Raw genomic sequence first — 22,667 nt, forward strand, 5'->3', positions numbered from 1 at the left:
TCTTTGTCATGGTGGTAAATTTTGTTGTTGCTGCTGCGGAACTATTTTTTCCCGTGTATAGATAGTCTCTGTCCATCTTCCCTTATAATGTACTTTGCCTCAGTTTTGCCTCCCAATAAGGCTTAGACTCCTTAAGGGTCACAGGTTTATACTCCAAAGTATCCATCTGTTTACCGCGTCTAATCATCTCCTCGCGAGAGATCATCTTCACCTACAAACAGAGCAACGAACCCACATCATTTACATACAGAGAGGGAAATTCGAAACAGAAACCCTAAAACTCTTTTAATTATTGAAAATATCATACATGAAAACTGAATCAAATACCAAATCCCTAGATCGATGATATACATACAGAGAGGCAAATTCGAAACAGAAACCATAAAACTCTTTTAATTATCGAAGAAATCATATAGGAAAACTGAATCAAATATCAAATCCCTAGATCGATGAATAGCAAAAATTACCAGGCTAAATGAAAACAAAAGCCCAACCAAGATTTACAAAAAGGAAAAGAGGAAATCGGATTTACCCGAGAGCTGAACAAGTGGTTTATAGAGCAGAAATCAAGTCTCTGTGCCGGTTGATTTCTTTCTCTCCCGTGTTCGTAAAACTCAAAATTGTATCCCTAGAAAATTCAAATCCTACTGAGAATATATAGTGTTTTTTCCTCGCCGATTCACCTCCTAGAACTTGTAAGTTGGGCTGTCAACGAGTCCGGCTTAACCCATTAGCGCTACTGAAAACTACCGTGAGACCCATTTTGTCAAATTTCTCCACTGTAAAACCTAGGGTTGCACAAGACCCATCCACGATACCCAAACCCACCCGTACCCGTTAAATCCGTGGGTTTTTAATCCATACCCGCCCGTTGTGGGTGCGGGGTTGGTTATGAAAAAAAAAAACCCGCTGTCTGTGGGTGCGAGGTTGGTTTAAGCTAATACCCGCTCATACCCGCCCAAAAAACCCGCAGATTATATACCATTAGATAAAACTAATCCTAATCGTCCATTATGAAACCCTAATACTAGTAGATAGGATAACTGATAACCCTCATTCACTTTCTACACTCTTCTCTCTGTTCGGCCTCTCCTCTTCTTCCTCCTCAGTTCTTCTTCTTCACCTACGAACGACAATTACCAGAAATCTTCATTAGAAATCGACAACAACAACTTCGAATCTTCACCAGAAATCGACAACAATCGAAAAATCAACAGATTCAACACTTAATCTTCATCTGTGAACTTCATAGATATGAATATTTTGGGGGTTTTGGTTTTTTTTTTCTCACTTAATCAAGGAGAATAGAAGTTACTCTAAATACTTGAATATAAAACGGGTTTAAACCCGTTTAAACCCATACCCGCCCAACCCGTAGCGGGCGGGTAACAAAACCCGCCCGCTGTTTGTGGGTGCGGGGTTGGTTATGAAAAAAAACCCGCAGTCTGTGGGTGCGAGGTTGGTTTTAGCTTATACCCGCCCATACCCGCCCATGTGCAGCCCTAGTAAAACCCACGGCAAAAAAACTTCATTCGCGCACCCATTTTCTATAAGAAAATTTCTGGGACACCCAGATTTTTATAAATTAGTTTTTTCCTCTCGTTCGTTCGTCTTTTATTTTTTTGTTAAAAGAAGATTTCTTTCTTCCTTCATCTTCTCTCTTTTTAATCAAGGAATAAGGTGTTTATTAGATCAAATTTCTGTCCTCATTGAGTCACTCTACTTTATGCTTTGATATATATTAAAGACCCTGATACATGCAATCATGCGTAAATACCTAAAGAACTACTGGAAGCTTAGACAGCCTTAAGAGAACCTGCTGTGCTTCCCTTTTGTTATCGCTTCTTTTGCAAATTTGACTTTGAAACCTGAAGTTTGGGAGTTGGTTTACTGTCATTTTTACCCTGATAAAGTCTTTGCGATCCGTCCTTCTTTTTATGGGATATATCCTTGTTAATTTGTTTGTTTTTGTCAAATGTTTGGTATAGCCCGGTTGACCACAGTTGCCTCCCTCTTTGACTTGGGAGTTGTGATAAAACTGCCTTTCGTATGTAACCTTATTGTTCATTCAGAAACCAAGAATGTGAAACCTTATTTTGTATTCCAAGAACAATTAAGCTGAAAGAATTTCTAATTGAACATTTTGGCCCAAATCCTTGCAAACACCATCATAATTCATAGATTAGAATTGGTTTACTTAAGTAGGATTTTTCAAAGAAACCTGTATGTTTGATCCTTTGTTATCTGCTTTTGCAGCAACTTTATCTACTTCTTTGAAGGAATGTCGGTGCTTCTGACCAGGGTATGGCAGGAGAAGGGCAAAACTCTCTCCAGAGTTGCAGGGTTTACAATGACCCTCTTTCACGGCTTTGTGTGCTAGCTTTGAAGTAATACCTTTTGTTGTTGACTCACTCTCTAATTAAGGATGTACTTCTCCGCTGCCCACAAACAGTGTGCTCCGAGAACAATTAAATTTGGGTCTGAAGCCTATGTTCATTTTTTGTGATATGTTTTTGGTCTAGCCATTAGGCTGTTCTCGGGATGCATCCCTCTGGTTATATTTTATATTTTTATCCTGCTAAATAAATTAGCATGAACAGCTTCCACACAGTTAATTGTCATGTCAAAGTTGTGTTTCTTTGTTAAGTCACTGTTGGATGGGAAGATTTCCATGGGCGCAGTAAAAAAAAAAAGAGGGGATGTTCATTTGTGAGAAAAATGAGCCAGAAATTTTTAGTAGTGCAACATGTAAGCATAATTATAAGTTATGGGTTGAACAGGTAGATTATTACCAACATACATTCGGTGCTCATTCGTAAGAAACCGATGGGGAGCTCACCAGCCAAGCGTTGTATAGCAATGCTACACACAACTTTCCATTATTAACAGGTGCAGTATTCTTCTTCATATTTTTAGGGGTAGTCAATGTGGAAATTTAATTCCCACAATTTCCCTGACCTTCAAGGAGAATGCAGATATTTGTTTCAACTTTCAAGTCCAAAATAGAAGAAATGTCATGCAGATATGGCTCATCAAAGATTCAAAGGTATGCAAGTGTGGTGTGGGTAGGCCCAAATTAAATGGGATAGGCCCCAATTTAACAAGACAAATAAATGCTGAATTGCTATCCACACATTTATGGTGCTAGCTAGTAAGGTACTAATCGTATCTTGAACTCTGCATTGGGTGACAACTCCTGGATCACAACATCAACGAATATAACCGTGCATTTAACACTGAGGCTAATTTGAATCACAATTTCTAGGTCAAAACCCCAATCACTTTCATCTTAGGTGAACCGAAACATTTGCTCTTCAGTATCTATAGATATATGAATGCAGAAGAGCAACAATTTATAAACCTTGGAAGTTATCCAATTGATATATCTGCATGTAAATATATAATGTTGCTTACTTTTTGTTTAAATGTGTTGTTGGTTTTACGGACAATGGCCAAACCTAATTAGCTTTCCAGGTTGACTGATACACCGTAAAATGTATTGTGGGAAATCAAACGGACACAGTGTGCGTTCTTAGTATTGGGATGAGGTGAGAAGAAGTGGACCCCACCCCCTGTCACACGGTGCACAATTCACTGTGTTTTTTTTCGGTACATCAATCATTTCGGAAACCGAATATCATTTTGATAAATCTTGCATTCAACAGCAATCACATATACTGATAAGTAACCATTGACATTGCATCCCTTCATGATGATGATGAGGGAACCCAGACTTGATCCCATACCTATTAGATGGTTAATCACTATGACAACCACTGAGGTGTTGGGGAGGGTGCCAAGACATTGCATCCCTTCTGAAACGTCAGCAATCGCGTTATACAATGACAACAAGTTCTTGGTGTTCATCAAAGCACCAAGTGTAACATAACTACAGAAAAAAAAATCTTTGAGAGAAGAACTATCTAGTTCGTGTGGTCTTTTGACATTCTCTTTCAAAATTTATTTCCTTATATTATTACCAGCGAGCAGTGAGCTAGTTATGTGTCATATTATTATTTTTTTTTAAATTATTTTTTAATGAAAAGATGAAATATATTCACCAACAAATATAGTACAACAGATTTACAATTTCACTTCTATCGAAAACATTAGAGATAGTTCTAGAAAGCCTAATTTTTTGTTGTAATTTCGTAGACAAATGTTGAAGGCTCTTAATTCTTGCTTCCTTGGCAATTAGATCCGCTGCTGAATTGTATTTTTTGTTTGTAAATTTTACCAGAGCTTGAGAAAGATTTTCTAATATTGTTTTTTCTTCTTGAAAGGTGTTTTCGGCTGTCCAGGAGGGACTTGTGTTGTCCTTGTTGATGTTATCTGCCAAGATTTTATAATCAGTTACTATTATAACGCCGGATAGGACATTGTCTCTTAGCCAGATGAACGCTTTTTGTAAAGATTTCGCTTCCGCATGAAATGCCGAAGTGGCTGTCTCTGAACCCGCTGAAATATGCATAAATGTCTGGTGATCTACTGAATATACGGTGTGAGCGTATCCCATTGAAAGGTCTTCTTCCTTGAAAGAAACATCAACAAATATTATCCAGTCGGAGTTTATATTCGACCATTTGGTATCAATCATCGTTAGCTGATTATTATCCAGTCCCTTTGTTTTTTTCGTTTGAGGGGTGGACTGTAAAAATCTGTTGATCTGATTAATTAGTTGCATTGGATTTGGGATTATCCTTTCAAAAACCACCAAACATATGTATTTCCAGATGAACCATAAAATGGTCGCGATTTTTTCAACCAAACTATCCAAATCTGGGTTTAAAAGACACCTTTTAACCCATGATGTGATCTGATCCGTAATAGCTGAAGAAGTTAAGTTTCCTAGCGAAAAACTGAACCAAATGGATCTGGCAAAAAGGTAAGATCGAAATAGGTGATTCTCGGTTTCCTGAACTTGAGCATTGCATAGCTGGCAGTTTGGATCGATTTCCGGGTTATGTGCCCCTAGTGCAAAGCTATTCCATCTAGCTTCCACAAAAAAAATTTAAATCTTGGAATTGCATGAATTTTCCATAAACTTTTCCATGGAAAATCTATTAACGAATTATCATCTTCTTGAACTTGATTTGCCTGGAAATTGTAGATGTTTCTTGCCGAGAAGAGTCCTGAATGATGGTGTAACCATTGGATCTTGTCTTCTTCTTCTTCTTCTTCTTCTTTTCCAGTGTTATAGCTTGAATTTTCTTTCTAACTTCCGGGCTAAAGTAACTGTCCAGTTTTCCTTTGTCCCAATTATTCTCTTCAGTAATGAGCTCTTGAACTCTTGTTGGAGCTGTGTCCTGCAAATCTTGAGATTGCGGTATTATTTCTGAATTAGGAATCTATCTATCTTCCAATATTTTAACCGATTTTCCATTTTTAACTTGTCAAATGAAGTTTCTTTTAGTTAACTCTAGACCTTTTTGGATGCTTGTCCAAATCCACGATAATTTGGAGAATTTAGAAGCTTCAAGAGGATGAGATTTTGGAAAATATTTCGCTTTGAGGATTTTTGCCCATAGTTGATCTTTTTCTATTATTAATCTGTTGGCTAGTTTAGTGAGAAGCGCAATATTAAATTGATGAGGATTTTTAATACATAATCCTCCTTGAGCAATGGGCTTACATATGTACTTCCAAGCTCTAATGAAACCTCCTTGTATTTTTTGACCTTCTTTATTCCACCATAAATTTCTTTGGATACGATCCAATTGATTCAAGGTTTCTTCGGTAGGGAAAGCACCTGCATTTGGTACATTAGGAAATCTTGAAGGATAGATTTTATCAGAACTGTCCTCCCTGCTTTTGAAAGGAGTTTCGATTTCCATCCTTGTAGAGTGGAATAATATTTTTGTAGAAGCGGCTCGAAGTTCGCTTTCCTATTTTTATCAAAAAATAAAGGAGTTCCAAGGTATCTATCATTTTTTGTCATCAGGGGGACTTTAAGAATTCTGGCTATTATCTTTCCATTTTAGGATGAATTTTTGGGCTGAAGTAGACACTGGATTTTTGCAGGTTTATCATTTGGCTCGTTATTTCTCCGAATAGGGATAGAATTTCCAGGAGATTTTTGTTTTCCCCCAGTTCAGCTTTAGTGAAAAGGAAACAGTCGTCTGCGAAAAATATTTGGAGCATTTTTATTGATTCAAAAACCGGAAATTTTTTCTCCGTGATTGCGTTTTCTAGAAGCCTAGATAGAATTTCCATGCAGATCATAAAAAGTTATGGTGAGAGGAGGTCCTCTTGTCTTAAACCTCGAACTTTTAAATTTTGACCAGGGAAAACCATTGAGAAGGATTGAGAAAGAGGTAGTGAAATGTATTTCAATATGAGATCAATCCACTTTTCATGAAATTCAAGCCTAAGGAGAGTCCTTTCGATAAATTTCCACTCCACTCTATCAAAAGCTTTGAGAGATCTAATTTAAGGGCCAGATACCATTTTGTCTTTTTTGATGTTTTCATAGAATGGATGAGCTCATGTGCAATATAATATTGTCGGTGATTTGTCTTCCAGGAAGAAAAGCTGATTGGTTGGGAGAAATAATTTTGTTGAGAATAGGTTTTAATCTATTTGCGAGAATTTTCGAGATTAGTTTGTAGATGGTGTTACTTAGACTAGTTAGTCTAAAATCACCCGGAGTTTGAGGAGTTGAAATTTTTGGGATAAGAGTAATGAAGGAGTGATTTAAATTAGTGTCAAGAATACCAGTTTTAAAGAACTCCTGAACTATATTAATAATATCCAGGCTAAATACTTCCCAATTAGCCTTGAAAAAACCCGGTTGAAATCCATCGGGTCCTGGAGCGCCCCATTGATTCATATTGGATAAAGTGAGCCAGATTTCATTTTTGGTTGGGATTTCAAGCAGAGATAGATTTTACTCATCAGAAATACAAGGTTTTATGATGCTGGACAGGTCTAAGCTACAATTGTTTATCTGGGTTGTACCAACGTGTGAAAAATGATTAACCAGAAGAAAATAGATTTGATCTCTATCCGAGAGTCAAAGGCCAGAAGGTTCTCTAAGGGTATTGATGGAATTAATTCTTTTCCTATTGGAGGCGGTGGCATGAAAATATTTTGTATTTCGGTCATATTCCTTGAAGAATTTATCTTTAGACAGCTGATGGTAGAAATCGTTTTTAATTTCGTATCATTTTCTAAGTTCTGCTTGAAGGTTTTTTAGCTTGTGTATATCTCTGGCGATATTTTCGGCTATGTGGATGCTCTCAATTTTATTTTTTAAGGTCCTGATATTTTTATGAATATTTCCAAAGATGTCTGAATTCCATTTGGAAAGGTCTGAGGACAGGAGTTGGAGTTTTAATGATATGTTTTTATTTGTCGAGATATTTGAATATATTTCCCAGGATGCTTTGACTACTTCGTGTAGGTTGGAGTGAGACATCCAAGATCTAATATACCAAAAGGTTTCTGAAGATTTATTTTTTCAGGTTTGGTATCTAATAAAATAGGTGTATGATCTGATCCAACTCTAGGTAGGTGAGTTACCTTGGTATCCGGGAATTCCTGTGACCAAAGAAATGAGGTTAACGCTCTGTCAATTCTTTCACAAACGTTCGCTTCTCCTTTTCTGTTGTTTGACCATGTGAATGGAGCGCCTTCATATCCCGCATCTTGTAGTCTTATGGAGTCGATTATCTGGATGATGGTATTCTTGCTGCTAGAGCTAGCCTTATTTCCCCCTTGCTTTTCATCTGGGTCAAGAATGATGTTTAAGTCACCAATCAAAGCCCAAGACTTATTCATTTGTTGGGCTTATTCTGAAATATAATTCCATTGCCTGATTCTTTCTTCAGTATCAATTGCACATAAATGCAAGTGATGAAGAACTTCTCGTCACCTAGATTTGCTTCAAAATGGCACATGTTATATTACAGATACTAATTTCATATCAATATTATTATGCCAGGCGATTGCTAACCCTTTTACAACTCCCACGAACGGAAAGATAAACCAGTCATGAAACTTGGATTTTAAAAAAAATAAATCCGTCCGAGACAGCGGTGCTCTTATTTAGGCTAGGAACACTGTATCTGGGCTATGTGCCACATTAATTATGCTGCTAATAAGGGGTACAATTTTGCTTGGGGTTTACTAAAGACGCATATAAGACGAAACATCTCCAAGGCTTAGACAGGTACACCCCCGGTTAAAATGATTGATGACTTTGTTTATACTGCAATAGTTCAAATCAAGCATGACTTCTTTCAGTCTTTGATAGAATTTTAATTCTGCAGGTTGAATTCCTGGACCGAGTCATAACTGCTATCTATAATTCTTTTCATTCGTACAATACAAGTGGTTTACAGCGTGTATTTGTCTTGGATTTTAATAAGTAGATCAAAACGAAGATGAATATCAATAATGACTAAAATAACTCTGCAATCAAAATACAAGGGCCGTACTTTTCCAACTCACAAGGTAAGGTTTTTCTTTAATGTTTTCTGTCCAGCTGAGAGCCTAAACACTGTTTTGTTGAGACAACTATAGGATCCTTGCAATGCTAAATATGTTTAAAAGGATTTTACTCTTTCAGATTTCAGTTTAATATATTTGTGTTTGCGTTCTGTATGTGTCCCTGCTTCTAGATGAAGCACCAGGAGTTGGAACACGGAAAACTCCAGTAAGTGCAGTCTGAAATAGCCACAGCAGAGAGGCTATTGCAGAGTCTGTCCGGCTCTGATAGCTGCAAGTTTCTGCAGCTTTATCTAATTCCTCAACGATATGGGGGATAAACAAAATTAGACACTGATAGATATATTTATAGTAGTTTGTGACACCTACTCACTATCAAATATTTGGCGTCAGAAGAAGAGAGACGTAGACAAACAGTTCATGAAGGTTTATAAGTTAAGAACAAAAATAAGTAAAGCTCTTAAGACCATCCATGAGACAACCGGTTCATAAAGGTTAAGCAATAACTTCAGAAACACTAAAGCATGGATTTTATTAGACTTTAGAACAAAAATTAGTAAAAACAAAATTTAGGAAGAAGGCTTGACCCATTCAACCTCTTGAGATGTGGACGTCGTCCAGTTTGGTTCAATCCAAATGCAGTTTGAGTACCAGCCCTCTGTGTCGGTAAAATCTGAGGCAGAATGTCGACTTCCACAAGACCGGTAACTACCTGTTTCAAGACAATAGAATAAAACACCTTCTCCGTTCATGCATAATCTAGGGAAATACGCTTTGTTCTCCATGCGACTATTTGGAGGAGCAATTGCTGAGAAACATGAGCTGTGGCTGACGAACAACATATACTTTCCCAGATTCTTCATTCCAACCCATTCCATCCGGGAAGAATCCAGTCTGAAAATCCCAAACAGCGTTCCGAGACGACCCAGTTTTACTAATAAAAGCTCTCCATCACACTCAACCAGGAAACTCGGATAAATAGAATCAAATGGCTGATGGAGTTTCTCAAGAGCTTTCCAACTACAATCCTCCATGTTAAATGTACCTAAACTTCCGTTGTAATCTACAGAATACAAAACCCCGTTGTAGAAAACTGGAGTGTTATATGACGGGGTGTACATCTCGGTATTTAAATTAATAAAGCGACAAGAACTCCAATACGCTTCCCCCTTTCTGATGAAGTAGAGATTGACGTGGTAGCCATTTTGTTCAATGGCGAAAACCACGCAGTCTGGTGACGTAGGTAAGGAGGAGAATGAGACACTGGAGAAGGTGAAATTATATGGCAATTCTGGAAATTTGATAGTCTCTCTCGTAAGGGGATTGTAGAAGAACAAACATAATTCATTATTTCCCATAGATAACAATAACCAACCTCCCTTTTGAAAACGGACTACAGTTCCCACAAGATCAGAGAGCTTTAAGAGGTAGCTCTCGTTGTTGTGCATTGGGTTAATAAAACTGAAGGTGGGGCAGTTATGATCTCTACTGAACATCAGCCACGGAGATAAGCACGTACCTGTTGTAGTAGAACTGGATGTATGCTTTACCATTGGCAATAATGCTCGATATGCTTTACAGACTGAACGAAGATGGATGTAATCCAATCTATGAAGAGAGCTTGCTATAGACTCCACCATATCCTCATTAAGGATATCACATGGACATGGTTTCTGATGAGAATCTCTTACATTGTATTTCCCTCCCGATTTACCAACTACATCTGCTTTATATCCTACCGCATCTACTGTATCCTTCACGCCAATGTTTTTGATATGTTCCTCTCTTTTTCTTTTTCTTTTTCGTTTGTTAGGCATCATGATAAATTCCGAATCCTTCCATGGCTTTCGCAGCTTTAAACAAGGCATGATAACAGAATTACCAGTACTTTGTACGTCAAATTTATACAAACTCCGATCCCCAGGAAATGTAAAATACACACAACCCCTGGCAAGCCCCGTCTCAGCTGCAGAGCAGCAAGCTTTGGTGGAGCTGCTTCCAATAAATAGAACATGATCACCAATACTATACACCACCTTCCACGCCATTGCAGAAAAATCCAACCTCATTACAAGTATTTTGATAATTACCTTTCGAAATCCTCTCCTAGTGTAAATAATCGGAATGCAGTAAAGTTGGTCATCAGTGGCCACAAAATTATACATTGGAGTAGAAGCTTCCATTCCTCCTACGAATGGATGTGAACACTTGTCTCTCACCTCGAACATCCTAACACAAAGTTTTATACTGCCATCCCTACGCTTCTGCTTCTCGATCTCCAAGTTATCCTCAAACATACACATAACGTAAAACTTACCTTTGAAATAATCTAGCGATTCCATATCCTGCGCAAGTATGATATCTGAATACCACTTGTATGTTTTCCATTTTTTATCCCCCGGGTGACAATATAAAAACACAAGACTAAAGTTCCCTTCATAACAATCGGTGAACAAGAATAACACCATTGAATCATCACTCTCAAAGACACAATCCACGAAATAATAGCAAGTGGATTTACCATACCATTTTGATAGACTAGGTAGTGGTTTGGTCTGTAACGTTGTAGGATTCCAAAGAAAACAATCAGCAAACTTACGATTTTCAGGAGAGTAGTCATATTCATCATCATTACAAATAACAATTAACCAACCTTGATGACTAGGTTTCTGCACATAATGTTTTGCAATTAATTCAGGTATAGATTTTCTACTGCATCTTCTATTGTTAGGTTCACATATGTTGTAAAAAGCTTGTTTTCTGGGGGTACCTGATTTTCCGTAGGGGGTCACTAGCCATGGTGCTGCGATGGTGAAGGAAACAGTCTCCGTTCACTTTTCTCAATTACATTTTCTTCACCCATCTGTATAAATCTGAATCTAAATCCGTGAAAGAAGAAGAAGGAATTGTGAGAACTATTAGGTTATCTGAATCTAAGAAGACAGTTCAGTTAAAATAAAAAAATCGTAAAAAACTGAAATTGTGAGGGGGAACAGATCTTGCAGCCTAAAAACCATGAATTTTGATCAAAGATTGAATTTTTCTTTTAAAGGAAATTTTGATGAATTTTTCTCTTGGAAAAAAATAAATAAATTTGATGCCTTTTAACTGTGAGAACTTCCTGTTTTTAGGAATCAGAAGATGAGGAGAATTCTGGTTCTGGAACTAGGGGTGTAAATATTACCCGAAAAAACTCAGCGTGCCCGTACCCTCCCAAGCCCGCCTGTACCTGAAATTGCCCAAAGCCGGTTATGGCCCGTTGCGGGCTACCCGGCCTGGCTTGGATTAATTTATTGAGCGGTCTCGGGCTTTGCGATTAATTATGATGCCCGTCCTGATACCCGGCCTGGTGCACAGCCTGAAAGGCTTATATGTGCTATTAATCATTTAATATCCTCTTAAAAAGACTTAAAAGTTGCAATTTTATAATTGTCAATTTTGTGTCAAGAAAAATAAAATATATAATTGTTTTTACTTATAATTAACCTTTTCAAAACATTAATGGTAATATATTTTCTTATTAGAAAGTTTATTGTACTCTAATTAATTATTTATTATAGCCTAAAATTAAAAATTTGTCAGTGTAATTTAAATATAAAATAATACTATCACTTTACTTACGATATGTGATGTTGGAAAGGAAAGGATATTGTATTTAATACCGTTCATTTGAAAATTTAAACTTAAAAAAAAAAATCAAAATAGTGGCCTGTCCGGCCCGATCTGGCCTGCCCGTATAAAAAGCGGGTTTTGGGTAGCAATTTATCTACTTGTACCCGGCCTGTCCGGCCTGAATTTGTTTACGGGCTCATAAATATTAAGCCTGGCCTGCCCGGCCGGTCTTAGTTTTTGGGTCGGGCGGCCCGGCCTGCCCGAATTTACACCCCTATCTGGAACCCACTAAGTTTGTTTATTTGCACCCCAAGAATATCTATTCAAATTATTGGGGTGGAGTTAATTTCTGACAAAATTCAATCAGGGTTGACTAACCAGTCAGTTATGGTTTAAGAATTTGAACCAGAACGAGAGATTAAACCTTTACAAGGACTGTGGAAACGGATAATGAGAAATTGTTTTTCCCACGACCCGAAGAGGAGGATGGAAGAGAAGAGATCATGGGGAAAGTAGATAATACAACTAAACTTCCCGATGCACATTATGTGCCTTAGAGCATCACAGTCATGGAGTCGACCAAATGCCAAATAGCAGACCAAAAGTTAAAAAAAATTGGCATTTACAGTGATCAAACACAGTCATGGAAGACTATTTCTTAGTCAGGTGGAAGTATAACAAACGCCCCAATTCAGGCGCATTTTTAATGACCGCCTGGTTTCAGGCGCACTCTTAATGACCGTCTGATATCAGGCGCACTCTTAATGACCGCCTGATTCAAGCGCACTCTTAATGACCGCCTGATTAGTGAATTTACAGGAAAAATTAGCCCATTAATCTTCTTCTAATAACGTATTAGCCCACTAATCTTCTTCTAATAATGTATTATCCCAATAAACGAGTGAATTAACCAACGTCCCATTAGGGCGTACATTAAAATAACGTCCCATTGAGGCGTACAATATAACTACGCCTGTGTTGGGGCGTATGTATTACATGCATTCGGTTAGGCGGAGTTTATAGATGCGCCTGATTCATACACTAATTGTATCACCGCCCCATCTTCAAACGGTAATTATACTCTCGTTTGATTTCATACGGTCACTAAAATCTCGCCTGCTTTCATACGCTATTAATACTTCCGTCCCACTATATCTTCGTTTAGTCTGGGTTGACGACCACATTTGGTCTCAAACCCTAATTTTGGCAACCAAATTTGAGTTTGGTCCCTTCCGTTGCGGCACATTTTGAGACCAAATTTGGGTTTAGTCCCTAAATTTGGTCGTGACCGTGGTTGCTCTTAAGGCCCTTAACAGCTACTTGTATAACCACCACTAGCTGGAGACTTTCTGATGTCTTTAAAATTATGGAAGTTATCACTATGCCATCTGAGAACATTCTGACCAGTCATCGTTAAATGAATAGAAGATATGGCTTGCACCTGATGAGGAGAAAGTGCTGTTGAAAATTCAAAAACCCCAAAAGTGAGAATCTTGAACTATAAAAGAGCTAACTTTAGTGTTCAACTGAACTCGAGAAGGGTTAGTGGTATTACGAGGGATCCAATTTTCAGTTGAAAGCATGAGCACTGGTAACAGAAGAATGCTAGATTTCTGAAAGTTGTCCAAGTCCAATCCGCAACATATGAGACCAAATAGCAGAAGCAAAAACAAGTAGATATTTGTTTCCTTGATTTACAAAGGAACTGATGTTGACCAATAGTATCAGAGCTGAATGTATTTGAGTACTTGGACTGATTTGATTGATTTATTTACCTTGCCACTACGGAAGCTTAGAATCTGGTCTTGTTCCTAGAGATAAAAAGACTGATTCCTAAACATTTTCCATGGAGTGGCATAGGCTTCATGTTCAGCATATGAGAAACATCCCGTCTAGCACTAGGACTTGAGTATGAACAAAATTGAATGCTAGATTTCTGAAAGTAGGCAGATGTTGTACAAAATTGTTGAATAAGATGAAGGAGATTGGTAATACAAGAACCAAAAGCACGAGTAAAGAAAATGCATCCATTGGCAAAAAGAATAAATGAGATACCTGAGGAGCTGGCAGAATAACATTAGAAGAAACAGAATTGGAAATGATGCCTCGGAAGCCTTCCAGAATAAAAAGATAAGGTGAAGTAGGATCACATTGATGAAGACCACTTGAAGGATAAAAAGTGGCTGTTGGAGAACCATTGAGCAACAAAGAAATAGTCGTGGTACTAATAATACATTGATAAACCAAAGAACACCACTTCTCACTGAACCCCAAGTTTTGCAAAATTTGAATAAGAAATTGCCACTCAACGCGTTATCCATGATATTACGTCACGGTACATAACGCTGCTAGCCAAGGAGAAACATATTTTGAAAGAAGAGGTTTCAACCAAACTGCCATCAACTTAGATATAATCTTGTATGTGATTATTACATAAACTGATATGACGGGAGTCTGATGGAGTATGAGCACACTTATGTTTGGGAATTAAAGTTTGATAAGTAAAATTAAGTTGATGCAGCAAAATACCTGTCGAGAAGAATTCATGCACCATGGAAATAACATCAGATCCAACTACATCGCAACAATGTTTACGAAAACCCGCTTGATACCCATACCCATTATGTCCTAGGAGCACACCATGATTGCTTTTGAAACACAATGCTTCTGATTTCATTAGCTGAAGGTATTGCAGTAAACTGTTTCATTATCATGAGATGAAATACAACGTGAAATAAGGTCGAGAAGTCACATATCCAGTTGAGGATTGATCGAAGTGGAGATATCTTGAAAATGATGAACCAAAACTTCTAGCATAGTTGCTCTAGTAGAATGCCAAGTACCGTTCCATTAGCATCTTGAATAGGAAATGAATGAACAGAGATAACCAGATGAAGAATGAATAACCATCAAAGATAAGAAATATTTATAACCTTGAAACATGGGATACCTGTATTGATCCATGGAACGAGAGGTTCCAATTTCAAACTACATACTGACTTCATAAAGACATGAGCAGAGCAACAGGTCCACTAAATGTTGACCAATAGGATAAGCCCGGGAGGAATCGAGAAATACCAGGACAAGCGTCTCAACAACATGATGCAAACGATTACAAACGCCCACCAACGAGAGGATAACAGGAGAAGGCTGATCTGACAGGTTAATTTATAGAGAAATGCAAAAGATAAATAAAGGATAGGAACAACGAAAACAGCTATAAGATAAAAAGAAGCAAGTGAATAGAGAAAGGGACAACACAAAATAAAAGGCAGATTCAATTGATAATAAACAGAAGTAAAAAAAAAGGGACAAAGGGGGGGAATAAGAGGAACCATACTAGTCTCAACATTTTACTTAATTTGATATTAACAGTAGCATCAACAAACAAAGTGATCAGCGAAGAAAGCAAGAAACAAGTGTTTTGCTTTCAGACTTTACCTTCTAATATTAACAGTATAGTCATACAGTCTGTCTACGTTGGATGCTTTTACCTAAATTTAATACATTCACCCTTCTGAATCAAAACAACACAACAAAATTCTATGAAACGATAGCTTATGAAGTCATCTGGTCTGTCTACGTTGAATGGCTTGCTGACGGGCTCTCCATATTGGCACTCGGTTCTGAAATCATAGGGCTCGTGCTTCTTGACGATCTTGGGCACCTTTGGCACTCGGTAACGACCAACAACACAAGCATGATCAGCATCAAAGTAAGGCTCTAGATTAACCTGCTCTGTTGGTCTGAACTCGAGATTCTGTAGTTTATACAATTCATTTGCAAAGACTTTCTCAGTCTCATATGTCATCACCGATTTTGAAACAATACTCTTTACCTTGATTGATACGACAAAGTGACCATTGATTCTGAGGAATAATTTGGCATTCTTAGCCAAGATACTAGCCTGCAAGAAGGACAAATAATGCTAAGCTATCATCATTACCCAGCAAAGATACTGCTGCTAGTACAGGTAAATAATCAGCTCAGTAGCAGAAATACCTGGTCAGGTTGTGTAATATCACAGAAAATCACATCAACCATGCCGACCAACATTCTGTAATTATCAGGATTCCTTGCATCTTCAATTATGGGTATAACATTTGTGCGCTTCTTTGCCATGTTGGCTAAATCTCTTCCCCTTTCATTTGATAACTCAACAGCATACACCACACCAGTATGTCCAGTAATACCAGACACATGAGAGACAGTATTGCCTGAAGCTGCTCCAAGATATAAGACCCTAGTTTTTGGACCCTGAAAATCCAAAATTTCAATCGATCTTACTCAAGTCTGAAAAAAAAAGGTACCTAAAGCAAAATTCAACTATTTGACAAAGTATCCCAATAAAAATTGGTACCTTAATTTTATTTGACAATTAAGTTCAATATCTTACACAACACAAGTTCCTAATTTCATATTTGTGGAATCTGATCAGATATCTCTACTGTTTTAATAATGCTGAAAGAAAAATCAGTCAGTACTCACAATCCAAAGATTATCAACACCACCAAGAATAGCAGCAGCGAACTTTGATCTTGAGGGATCCCACACCCTGAACTCGTCCTTTCCTCCATTTTCATTCTGAAGTTAAGAAATAATCAAAATTGAATAAAAATAAACTACAACTACAACAAAAGACACTCAAACGAATAAAAGGAAAGTCACCTGAACTGAAACCCTTTTTTCACCAAAAAAGACTTCACCAGGAACCAGTTTTTTAGTAACAAGAGCATCTTCTTTGCCTTTATCCCTAGCAACGAAAACACCTTCAAGTCGATGTGGATCTACACTAACTTTGTTTCCACTTTCATTCCAACACAACCATGACCTCCTCCTCTGTCGAAACCAACACCACGGCCTCTAGCTCCAACTCTTCCTCCTCTACCAAGACCACCTCCATCTCCAAAACCTCTACCTCCGTCACTTATTCTTCCTCTAAATCCACCACCACCACGTCCTCTGTTCGACGATGGCCTCATAGATGCTGATTGTCAGTGAGGTACTCGGTGAACCAGATTTCTTCTTCTTGTTTTCCACTTTGTGATTTCGGATAGAAATGGAGTTAGGGTTTAGAATTTTTTTAGGGAACGACGGGAATGCGATTTGGGGATCTGAAAATCGAGCATTTAAGATTTTGTGTTGGGTTCGGGCCGCATATTGGACTTTATAATATTTTTACATAGTCTAATCGGCGCTCCCATCACAAAAAAAAACCGCCCAAACAAAAATGAAACAAAAACCCCAAATACCATAAACTGTCTTAACTGCCCTCCCATGATTCAATCCAAAAGAAAACGTCGGAACCACCTCCACTCATTTAATGTTTTATAACGTTGCATAACGGACAAAAAATCTCTAAAACCTCGCTCTCTTCTTCAACTCCCTCAAAACCAACCCAGAAAAATCACAAATCTGCTCTGAAACCTTCATCCCGCAGCGAAAATCATCCTTGTTTCGTTATTTCTTCTTCTTCTCTTCTTCGATGGTTACGTATTTCAACCATTGAAGCAAAATTTGACTTAACTAGCTTCATTTTTCTGAACTAATTAGTCTAAAAACACCAAAAATGGCAAAGAAAAAAAATCAACAGGAGAAAAAGAAAGATGATAAGCTTAAAAAAATAGCGAAACCACCTCCAAAGGGTAAGAAATCTTATTGATTATTATTCTTCAATGGTTTTTGTTTCACTATTTTGATGTAACCAGATTATTAGGTTTAGATTTCATTTGTATTTTAGGGTTTTCAGTTTGATTTTAGGTTTCAGTTTGATTTTAGGTTTGATTTCAGTTTGGTTTTCGGTTTCAATTGAAAACTAATTTCAATTTTTGGGTGTGTTCATTTTTTTTTCTGAAATTCTTTTTTGGGTGTGTTTATTTCTTGTATATTATGTTGGCCTTGTTTATTTCTTGATTGTTTTTGATGAAACCAAAATTCGAGTTACATCATCTTCAGTTAATGGTGAAAAGCAGACTTCTATTGTTGCTGTTTGGTTTGTGATGAAACCAAATTTTGGTTTCATCATTTTTAGTTATTGGTTAGCACCAATGCTACAATTATTGGTTAGCACCAATGCTACAAGTGGTTTTTAGTTATGGTTTCATCAGTTAAGGTTTCATTTTATAAATCTGCTACAAGTGGTTTTTAGTTATGGTTTCATCAGTTTTGTGCTTATGGTTTCAATATAACTAAATCATTTTAAGTTATGGTTTCTTAGATAATTTTTCTGATAAATTCAATTTTGGGAGTGTAATTCTTATGGTTTCATCAGTTTTCAAGTGTAAAATTTATGGTTTTATCACTTTTCTGTTTATTTTTATGGTTTTATCATTTTTCAAGTGTAACTTATGCTTATGGTTTCATCACTTTTCATTTTATGGTTGCATCACTTTATTTGTGCCTATGGTGTCATCATTACAATCTATTATTCTCTTATGGTTTACTTTCGGTTTCACAATAGGTAAAAGAAGAGATACAGAACCATACAGGTGTTCATTGCATCATTTGTGCAAGCTAGCAGTGAAAATTAAGAGGTTGATAGAAAACAAGCAACTGCATTTGAAAGCGCTTAAATCATGTCCACTTGGCGTTTATTTGAGACGTTATATGATGGCGTAATGAACGAAGAAGAGCTCATCAAAAAGACAAAAACAGTAACTATGTTTTTAAGTTCAATAGAAAATAGACGCGATGGTAAGCGCCCGTATTGTTTCAAAGTAACAAGATCAAGGGAAATGACTTTGCGGACCATTCCCGAACATTTTGCTGTGAGTTTTGGTCTACAAATGGTGGATTATGTAGAATCAGACAACATTGATGAAGAGCTGCTCAAAAAGGTGAACGTCTTCGTGGCTACGTATTTTAATGTAAATAAAAATACGAGAAAAAGCGATATCGAAAATTGTATGCTGGAAGCCGCAAAGGATGAAGCCAGAGCGGATGACTTTGTCAAGTTTTTCGTAATGTTTATTTTGGTTTCAGTATTTGTCCCTAATAAATGTAGGCAAACTCTGGCAGCAAAGTACTTGTACATAGTATTCGATATGAACAAGGTGTGTTGGCCGAAAGTCTTCCATGACTATTTACTTGATTCTATAATGAAAAACAGAAAAGACGTAGAAAACGTAGTTGGTTGCGTCATATACCCTCTGATTAGTTAAGATTTTTTTTTCCATAAGTTAAGTATTTTTTTCCGTATTGGTTGTTGATTAATAAGCGACTTGTTTTTGATGATTAATTTGAATATTGTTTTTTTTTCCAGTATTGGTTGGCAGAGATGACAAAGATTGCACAAAGAAAGGATGGCTAGACAAGTATCCAAGGTTTGCTAGATGGAACCTTAGCAACATCTGTCATCAAGTATTGTCTAACTTCGATGATCTTGTTGATAAAAAAGAACTTTGGCCTGAGGTAAATATTTACTTGGAAGATTTACTTTTCTGATAACTTCGAGGTTCTTATATGATTAATTTGGTTAGTATATCATGTCATGTTCGAAATCTTCGAAATCTTTTACGTTTGTTAGACAATATTCAAAATCTTCTATGTTTTAGATATTGTCCATGTCTCAATTGTATATCATGCCATGTTCCACCAATAAAGATTCACACCACAAGTGTAGCAACTCCTCATCTTGTACTGTCTATGCACTGATTAATTTGGTTATTATAGTTTATGATGTTTGCAGTGTAGGGCATCATATATTATGACTCAGCCAATTATCCACCACTCAACCTACAAAATTTCCACTGATGAAACCAGTTTTGGATTTATTTTTTTGATGAAACCAGTTTTGGATTCACCAATTTTTGTAGTTGAAACCAATTTTTCTTGTGTACTGCAGGAGAATATTGGTCACCTAAAGGGATCATTCTTGCTTAAGTATGACGAAACAAAAATGCGCTTGGCTGAGCCTGTAGATGAAGTGGAAATTGTGGTTGAAGATAATGTTCGACCTGAAGTGCCGGTTGGTGATAATGAAAATCAAGTGCAGATTAGTGATGCTGAAAATGAAGTGCATGCGCCAGTTGAAGAAAATGTTGGTGCTAGCAGTGAAGCTAACTCCTACAAAGCCAAATACCAATTTGTGTGAGCCTTGATTGAAAAGCTTAGGACCAACGCTACAAATCTTCTTTCCGAAGAAGAATCACTGCTGGAAAAATATGATGCCGAGGACAGGTAACAACAATCGGTACAAAGCACTTACTTGAGACGTAAAAGAAAACAAGCGGATGTTCCAATAGTTAATGAAGCGGTTTCAAACCGTGAAGAAGATGTTGAGGTAATATGATAGATCTAGTTTTATTAGGTTGTTTCGTGCGTTGTTTTCTATGAAAATTCTTTTTTGATGGAAACATAAATGGTTTCGTTGCCTATGAATAACATTGTTGACTCTTAAATTTAAGAAACTTGTATGAGTTAAATTGAGGAGAAAGTTTAAATTTCTAACTTCTTTCATAAATTTCTGCCAGATTTGGTTTCATCAGTTCAACTTAATGTTTGTTTCAACTCATTTTTTTGATGCAACCATATTTGGTTTTATCATTTTGTTGATGAAACCAGATTTGGTTTCATCATTTCAAGTTAATGATGAACTGGCCAGTTCTTTCTTTTCTTTCAGAAGTTTTAGATTTTACAGCATTAGGTTTTGAAACACATGAAGATGAAAAAACAATGACTTAGATATCTTAATATTGCAGGTGATAACAAGGGATGTTAACATGATAGATGCAGCGATGGTGGATCCCGTGATAGAACAAGAAACTGTTTCACTGTATGGAGAAAGGAAACTACATGATGACGATGTTGTGATGGAACAATGTGGGGTTTTGCTGCCTGGAGAAAAGGTTTTTATTTTTGCAACATGGGAAGATTCTGCTCAAACTGTTGAAGATTTTATGATGCAACCAGAAAAGGATCTAACATAAAAGGATTCAACCCATGGAGAAACACCACAAGATGCGGAATATCAACACGAATCTGCAAAAGGTGAAGATCCCGTTACACTAAATAGTGTCTTTTCAGATGTTGACCTTACAAATTTGTTAAAACAAATAAAAGGAGTAGCAAAAGAGCAGGTCATATCTTCTTTGTTGAAGCCAGTCACCGAGGAAGAACAAGAAGGAGATGGTACTGAGTTGACTCCTAACACTATCGAGGATATCAAGGTGGCAGAGCAGGTAGAATCTGAAATGCAGAAAGCTACTTCGTCGAAGCCAGTCACCGAGGAAGAACAAGAAGGAGATGTTACTGAGTTGACTCCGAACACTATCGAGGATATCAAGGTGGAAGAGCGGGTCGAATCTGAAATGGAGAAAGATACTTCATCGATGCTAGTCACCGAGGAAGAACAAGAAGGAGATGGTATTGCGTTGACTCCGAATACTATCGAGGATATCAAGGTGGCAGAGCAGGTCGAATCTTAAATGGGGAAAGCTACTTCGTCGAAGATAAATATTGAGCAAGAAGACAATGAAACTCAATTTGTAATTGATGAAGATGAAATTCGGAAAATGGAATCGTAATACAATAAGAAAAGTTATTCGTCGTCAAAGCCAAATGTTGGAAGCTTATATTACTACTCAGCCGTAAAAATGGCGAATGATTTACTCGAGTTAGAAAATGAACAACCTGGATTTGATTTAGGGCAGTCGCAGCGTGACAGTCAAGAGCAAGGACAGGGAGAACTCAGTGCTGAACAAAGGATGAGTAACATGGTTACAAGAATGAGGGAAGACATAAGGAATTTGGGACCACCTATCAGGATGCAGGATTACAACACCAGTGTGAAAAAAAGAAGAAAGGTTACGGCTAGTAAGTGCAAGGAGAACAAGGAGGTTCAGGAAGTACATGGGGTGAAGTTGAAACCAGTTGATAACTTGAAGATCTTGAAGGTACTCAACAGAAATGAGAAACCCATCATGACCAATTTTTTCAGAAATAACAATGAAAGGTAAGTTGGAAATAACTGATGAAACCAAGACTGGTTTCATCAAATTTTTGTTCCAAGTTATGCATTGTTTATCCTCTTTTGATCCATCATTGACTAGCTTTTTAAAAATAAAATTAACAGGTCAACGGCGTGGGAGTATTTAAATCTTCACTTACATATATCGGGGAAGAATATGGATAGTTTGATGAGAAAGGGTTACATTGCAGGAGACATCATTGAGTTCTACATTTTGAAGCTGCAAAACAACATAAAAAAATGAGTTGAAACAAGATGGTTCTCCAAAGTACCAGAGAGATGTGTTTCTAAGCACATTTTCCTATCTAAGTTTACTCTGAAATTCTTTAATGTAATTTTTTTGGCAGAAAAAATAGTTGTGGGAAACAAAAAATGATGTTGTTTATATGGTTAATTTTGGTGGAACCAAGTTTGGTTTCATCAAACTTCCATGTTTGTAACTCATTAAGGAGCTGTTATCTGGTATTTTGTTTCAGACATGTCACTCATTAGGAAAGAAATGTGGTATTGTAATAAAAGGTTTCATCGACAACATGGATTATAGCGTGCGGTTTTTGTTCGTTTCGTTGCTGACATCACTTGGAAATGTAAACCATTGGACGCTGCTTGCTTTTGATTTTGAAACCGGAGAATTTTATCA

At 37.1% G+C, this 22,667-nt stretch overlaps 1 long non-coding RNA gene and 1 pseudogene across 1 annotated transcript; both read right to left on the bottom strand.

Moving 5' to 3' along the window:
• Positions 1-12,972: 12,972 nt before the first annotated feature.
• LOC113319667 lies at positions 12,973-14,448 on the bottom strand. The gene is made up of 3 exons (XR_003345742.1): positions 14,116-14,448; positions 13,616-13,996; positions 12,973-13,518 (listed from the first exon to the last, which is right to left on the bottom strand). It is a non-coding gene; the product is annotated as an uncharacterized LOC113319667 (long non-coding RNA).
• Positions 14,449-15,386: 938 nt separating this feature from the next.
• LOC113319666 lies at positions 15,387-17,181 on the bottom strand (annotated as a pseudogene).
• Between the last annotated feature and the right edge of the window lie 5,486 nt (positions 17,182-22,667).

The sequence above is a fragment of the Papaver somniferum genome, chromosome 10, assembly GCF_003573695.1.
Source record: "Papaver somniferum cultivar HN1 chromosome 10, ASM357369v1, whole genome shotgun sequence".
In the NCBI taxonomy this organism is placed as follows: domain Eukaryota; kingdom Viridiplantae; phylum Streptophyta; class Magnoliopsida; order Ranunculales; family Papaveraceae; genus Papaver; species Papaver somniferum.